Genomic DNA, 7,197 nt, shown 5'->3' with positions numbered 1-7,197 from the left:
TTTCCTCAACTTTGCAATACCTGAGGGGAAATGAATTGCAATAAAGAGCATACGTTTATTTTTAAAAATTAATTTCAGAAGGAAAACTTATATTTTAGAAATGCATATTATTTCATTCCACAATGTGCTTGATAATGTGGAAAGTACCACCTCATATCTTATGTTAGAAAAACAAGCTCAGGCAAACGGGGGAGGAGGAAATTTGAAGGAAGAAACTTATAAAACTGCTTCATGTTTAGGAATATTCTTTTAAGGAAGTTCATTTTATTTTTCTAAATGCAAGAAATAAGACAAATTACTGACAATTTCTTTTTTGTTTTTTGTTTTTTTTACAATTTGTCCTTTTTCAATCAAAAAAGAGTTAATGAATTTTATAAAATTTGGAAAATGCAGAAAACATTAAGAAATTGACCATAACTTGTACTCCTTCCCCACAACCTCACCCAGAAATCACTGGTACTAACATTTTCGAATATAGGCTTCTTTTTATGAGGGTGTGTGTAAGTAGAACACATTGAGTTCATGTTTTGAGCCTGGTTCTATAATGTGTCCCCTTCATGTTACATGATGCATCATGACACTTAAACCTTAACATGGTGCCTGCTATGTGTTAGGCACTGTTCTAAGCACTTTTTATCTGTTTATTTAATCATTAGAAATCACCCTATGAGTTTGGAACTATTATTATTTCCATTTTACAGATAAGCACAATGAGGCACAAAGAGGATCATATAGCTAAAACTCAGTTCTTCCACTGGCAAAATACAGGTAAGTCTAGTAGCTACTTCTTAGGTTTTTGAAAGACATTTTGAGAATCTGGGAAGGGATATGGCAATGCACTTGACAGTTATTATGTATGACATCAGTTTTATTATTAATATTACTCTACCACTAGTGCTACTACTACTACTAGAGCCCTAGTGATATAATGGTTAAGGGATCAACTGCTAACCAGAAGGTCAGCAGTTTAAACCCACTGCCACTCCTTGGAAACCCTATAGGGCAGTTCTACTCTGTCCTGTTGGGTCACTATTAGCCGGAACCAACTAGACAGCACCTAACAACAACTACTACTATTGTTGTGGTAGGGTGGTTATTCATAATTTTATATCCAGTGTTTCATACAATTTCTAGTATATAGTAAATGCTAGAAAATATCTACAAGAATAACCTTTGCTGTTATTGCTGTGTGCCGTTGAGTCAATTCTGACTTGTGGCAACCTTGTAGGATAGAGTAGAACTGCCCCACAGGGTTTCCTAGGCTGTAATCTTTGTGGGAACAGACCATGCCCTATTTTCAATCCTCTTCTAAAAATATGAATAGATGATTAGTAGTTGATTATTAAGTCAATACACTTGAATATCTCTTGAAATTTTTTTTTCGAGTGAAATCTTTCTGTTTTTATCCTATTTTTTATAGAGTCCCTTGTACCAATCTTTAATGTAGACATTGACAAGTGAGATATTTTCTTAAGTCATTCTTACTGCATGCTGGGATTGATACAGGGGGGAAGTTAAACCATGGACAATTGATGTGATGAGGACACCTTGCATGAATCTTGATTGTATTTTATTTTATTTTTTGTTGCTGTCACCTCTCCAATCATATTTTAGTATGGTTGTTATTGTTGTGTGCCCTTCAATCAATCCTGACTGAAAGCGACCCTATAGGACAGAGTAGAACTGCCCCATAGGGTTTCCAAGGAGCAGCTGGTAGATTTGAACTGCTGACCTTTTGGTAAGCAGCCAAGCTCTTAACCACTGCACCACCAGGGCTTCTAGTAGTAGGCAGACATTTATCTTAAGCAATCAACTAAGTGTTATTGAAGCATATACTCTGAGGGTAGGACATTGCTTTTTATATCAGGCAATGATGTCTTAACATTTCAGATGACTTTTTTACAAATAAAAGGTGTGCCATACTGACAGTTGACAAATAGAATAGAGAATTAAGGTGCCGGACAATGTAAATGCCTAGGTTTGTGAGCAGGAATATGACATCCATTGTCACTCATAAATGTACTTATTAAGAAATTTGAAAGTATATTTGCATTTGCTTTCTGATGTAAGCATGCATACTAGAAAGGACCTATAACAAAATAGAGTAATGCCATCAAAGTGTATCATTGAGAGGGACTGAATCTGATCATCACTTAGAAAATATGCTGCTAAGCTTATTGCCTGTATAAATATCAATTTTAGCCAATAGGCTGCTTCATAATGGAGGATTAGTAGCTGAATAGGATTTTAAAATGGAAATGCTGAATCCCAGAAAAGCAGAACATGAATGATGATGATGATACTTGACACAAATATAACAGAAATACCACATTGCAATCAAGAAATGCAAGTTCTTTTCAATTTGATAGTTACACCCATTACTTATTAGAGTGATTGGTTGTACAAGTGAACAGAAAAACAACATTTCCAACAAATATCATGATTTTTTTTCTTCCAAAGTAAAAATCCTTAGTTTTAGGTCAGATACTCCCACTGAGTGTACTTGAATAAAATGATTTGTTCCTTAGTTGTAAGTGGAAGGTACCAATAAATGCACAATGCTCTTCAATCACAAAATTATGTATTTTTAATTTTACTACTTTCTTTAATCATAGCTGTTCCGGCTACCTCTACTATTACCAGTAACTGAAGCTTTAATCGAATCCTCTAGATAGTCATTTTGTGAATAAAAGTCGAATTCAATTTGAATAAGACTAGCAAATTGACGTGAATACCAGAAATCATTTTGAAAACATGAACCAAGTTAATTACCCAGTTTTGCAAATGGGTTATTACAGTTTGATGGCTTTGATTTGGAAAGCGTATATGGGATTTGAAAAATAAAGGAAAAGAGGCAAACTAAAACCCAGAGAGGAAAAGAAATCATTTTAATTAAAGGAAATGGAGTAAAATGGGGATTGAGAGAAACTATACTTTTTTTTTCCTCAGATATTAAATATTTCCAATTAAGAAGAAGCAGAGATAACTAATATTTACTGAGAACCTATTAAGTGGCAAACACTTAGCTCATATTTAGAAAGCACCATTTTTCTATTACATATTTTATTTGATGGGAAAGATATTCAGTGATACTGGTTGTTTTAGTTACCCACTGCTGCCATTAAAAAAAAAAAAAAAAACCACAGTGGGTGGCTTTATAGAACAGAATTTCATTTCCTCACTGTTCTGGAGGCTAAAAATCAAAATCAGCTTCATGGCCATGTTGATTCCTTCTGTGGCCCTCTCTCCTACTTTCTGGTGTCTGCCAGCAATCTTGGGCTTATCTTTTCTTGTAGACTGATGTACCCATGGTCTCTTCCCTCTGTGTGTGTGTGTATGTTTGTGTTTATTCTGCTCTTTTTATAAGACTCCTCTCAGGAAGTGATTACCTTTAGGACCAATTCCACTCTGGTATGACCTCATTAACATAACAAAGAAAAAATCCTAGTCCCGATAGGGTCACATTCACAGGTACAGGGTTTAGGATTTCAACATAACCTGTTGGGGAACACAATTCCATTCATAATACAGGTCTTACCCTAGAAAAATGAAATCAAGCCAACCATTGAAAAATATAATGTTGAAATGTTCACAATCATTAGCCCTCAGAGAGCTGTAAATCAAAGCTACAATGAGATACCATCTTACCCTAGCAATATTGGCTCTAAAAAAAAAAAAAAAAGACAACAACAGATACTGGTGAGGTTGTGGGGAGACTAGAACTCTTATACACTGCTGGTGGGAATGTAAAATGATACAACCACTATGGAAAACGGTATGGTGCTCCCTTAAAAAGCTAGAAATAGAGATACCATATGATGCAGCAATTCCACTCCTAGGGTATATATCCTAGAGAAATAAGAGGTGTGACAAGAATGGACGTGCACACCCATGTTCATTTCAGCACTTTTCACAATAGCGAAAAAGATGGAAAAAACTTAAGTGCCCATCAATAGGTAAATGATAAACAAATTGTGGTAATACACAAAATGGAATACTAGACAATGATAAAGGATAATAATGAATCCATGAAACATCTCACAACACAGATGAATATGGAGGACATTATACTGTGTGAAATAAGACAATCACAAAAGGACAAATATTATATGAGACCACTATTATAAATTGTCAAGAAAAGTTTTACACACATAAAGAAACCGTTTTTGATGATTACGAGGAGGGAGAGAGGCGGGGATGGAAAAACATTAAGTAGACAATAGATAAGTGATAACTTTGGTGAAGGGTAAGACAGTACACAATAGAGAAGAAGCTAGCAAAACTTGTACAAGGTAAGGTCATGGAAGCTCCATAGACACATCCAAACTCCCTAAGGGACTGAATTTCTGGGCTGAGGGCTGTGGGGACCATGGTCTTGGGAAACATCTAGCTCAACTGGCATAACATATTTTATAAAGGAAATGTTCTACATTCTACTTTGGTGAGTAGAATCTGGGGTCTTAAAAGCCTATGAGTGGCCATCTAAGATACTCCACTGGTCTCACCTCCTTAGTGAGCAAGGGAGAATATAGAAAACTTAAGACACAAGGGAAAAATTAATCTACCATGGCCTCCACCAGACTGAGTCCAGCACAACTAGATGGTGCCCAGGTACCACCACCGACCGCTCTGACCGGGATCACAATACAGAGTCCCAGACAGAGGTGGAGAAAAATGTGTAACAAAATTCTAACTCACAAAAAAAGACAAGACTTACTGGCCTGACAGAGACTGGAGAAACCCAAGAGTATGGCCCCGGACACCCTTTTAGTTCAGTAATGAATTCTTTCCAGAGGTTCATCCTTCATCCAAAGATTACACAGGCCCACAAAACAAAACAAGACTAAAGGGGCACAATAGCCCAGGGGCAACAACTAGAAGGCAGAAGACAGGAAAGCTGGTAATAGGGAACGAAGATCAAAAGGGAGAGTGTTGACATGTCACGGAGTTGTTAACCAATGTCCTAAAACAATGTGTGTACCAACTGTTTAATGAGAAACTAGTTTGTTTTGTAAAGTACAATTGGAAAAAAAAAAAAAGGCCTATAAAATAAACAATAACACCTGTGAGGAAAATGTCCCTTAGAACAATCATCTATATCAAACCAAAAGGGCAACATCTTCCCAAAAGGAAAGATGAGAGGGCAGGAAGAGGCACGAAAACAAGGCTAATGGAAATAGGGAACTCAGGGTGGTAATGGGGAGAGTGCTGACACATTGCAGGATTGCAACCAATGTCATGGAAAATTTGTGTACAAAACTATTGATTGGGAAACTAATTTGCTCTGTAAACCTTCACCTAAAGCACAATAGGAAAAAAAAAAAGAAAGAAAGAAAAATATAATGCTACTTTGCTCAATCAAAAATTAAACAACATATTGCATTGGGCAGATCTGCTGCAAAAGACCTTTTTAAGGTATTAAAAAGCAAAGATGTCACCTTGAGGACTAATGTGCACCAGACCCAAGCCATAGCATTTTCAGTTTCCTCATATGCATGCAAAAGCTAGACAGTAAATAAGGAAAACCTAAGAAGAATTAATGCACTTGAGTTATGGTGTTGGTGAAGAGTATTGACTATACCATGGACTGCCACAAGAATGAATAAATCTGTTTTGGAAGAAATACAGCCAGAAATCTCCTTAGAAGGGAGGATGGAAAGATTTCTTATGGACTATGGACATGTTATCAGGAGGGATCAGTTCCTGGAGAAGGACAACAGGCTTGGTAAAGTAGAGAGTCAGGGAAAAAGAGTAAGACCCTCAAGGAGAGGGATTGACACATGGCAGCAACAGTGGGCTCCAATGATTGTGAGAATGGTGCAGGAATAGGCAGTGTTTCATTCTGTTGCACACACGGTTACTGTGAGTTGAAACCGTTCCTGGGAACTCCAAGTTCTGCTTTGTGTAACTCCATCAGGGCCAAAAAGACAGAGACCAAACTGAGAACGAAAGGAAACTTTATTGGTTGGCCAAGCAGGAAGACAGATGAGGCTGCACACCATCCACGGCTGCCTAGGAGGCAGCATGTTGAGGCTGGTTTATACAGGCAGGATCAGCTTCAGAATACAAAATGGCATGCAGGTGTGGAGCACTTTAGACTGAGTAAGCATTTTCAGATGGAATACATAGGAATCAAATCGACTACATCTGTGGAAAGAGACGATGGAAAAGCTCAATATTGTCAGTCAGAACAAGGCCAGGGGCCGACGGTGGAACAGACCATCAATTGCTTTTATACAAATTCAAGTCGAAACTGAAGAAAATTAGAAAAAGTCCCCAAGAGCCAAAATAAAGCCTTGAATATATCCCAACTGAATTTAGAGACCATTTCAAGAACAGATTTCACGTGTGGAACACTGATGACTGGAGACCAGATGGGTTGTGGAATGACATAAAGGACATCATCCATGAGTAAAGTAAGAGATCATTGAAAAGACTGGAAAGAAAGAAAAGAACAAAATGGATATCAGAAGAGACTGAAACTTGCACTTGAATATCGAGTAGCTAAAGCAAAGCAAAAGGAAGAAATGATGAAGTAAAAGAACTGAACAGAAGATTTCAAAGGGCAGCTTGAGAAGACAAAGTTAAGTATTATAATGACATATGCAAAGAGCTGGAGATAGAAAGCCAAAAGGGAAGAATGCGCTTGGCATTTCTCAAACTGAAAAACTGAAAAAAAAATTCAAGCCTTGAGTTGCAACAGTGAAGGATTCCATGGCAAAAATATCAAATGACACAGGAAGCAGCAAAAGATGGAAGGAATACACGAAGTCATTATGCCAGAAAGAATAGGTCGATGTTCAACCATTTCAAGAGGCAGCATATGATCAGGAACCAATGGTACTGAAGGAAGAAGTCCAAGCTGCACTGAAGGCATTGGCGAAAGACAAGGTTCCAGAAATTGAAAGAATATCAATTGAGAAGTTTGAAAAAAAGAATTCAGTGCTGGAAGTGATCACTTGTCTATACCAAGAAATCTGGAAGATAGCTACCTAGCTAACTAACTGGAAGAGGTCTGTATTTATGCCTATTCCCAAGAAAGGTGATCCAATCGAACGCAGAAATTATGGAACAATATCATTAATATCACAAGCAAGTAAAATTTAGCTGAAGATCATTCAAAAGCAGCTACAGCAGTATCTTGACTGGGAATTGCCAGAAATTCAGGCCGGATTCAGAAAAGGACGTGGAACCAGG

Source organism: Loxodonta africana, chromosome 6, assembly GCF_030014295.1.
Source record: "Loxodonta africana isolate mLoxAfr1 chromosome 6, mLoxAfr1.hap2, whole genome shotgun sequence".
In the NCBI taxonomy this organism is placed as follows: Eukaryota; Metazoa; Chordata; class Mammalia; order Proboscidea; family Elephantidae; genus Loxodonta; species Loxodonta africana.
Note: the sequence above shows the minus strand (reverse complement) of the source record.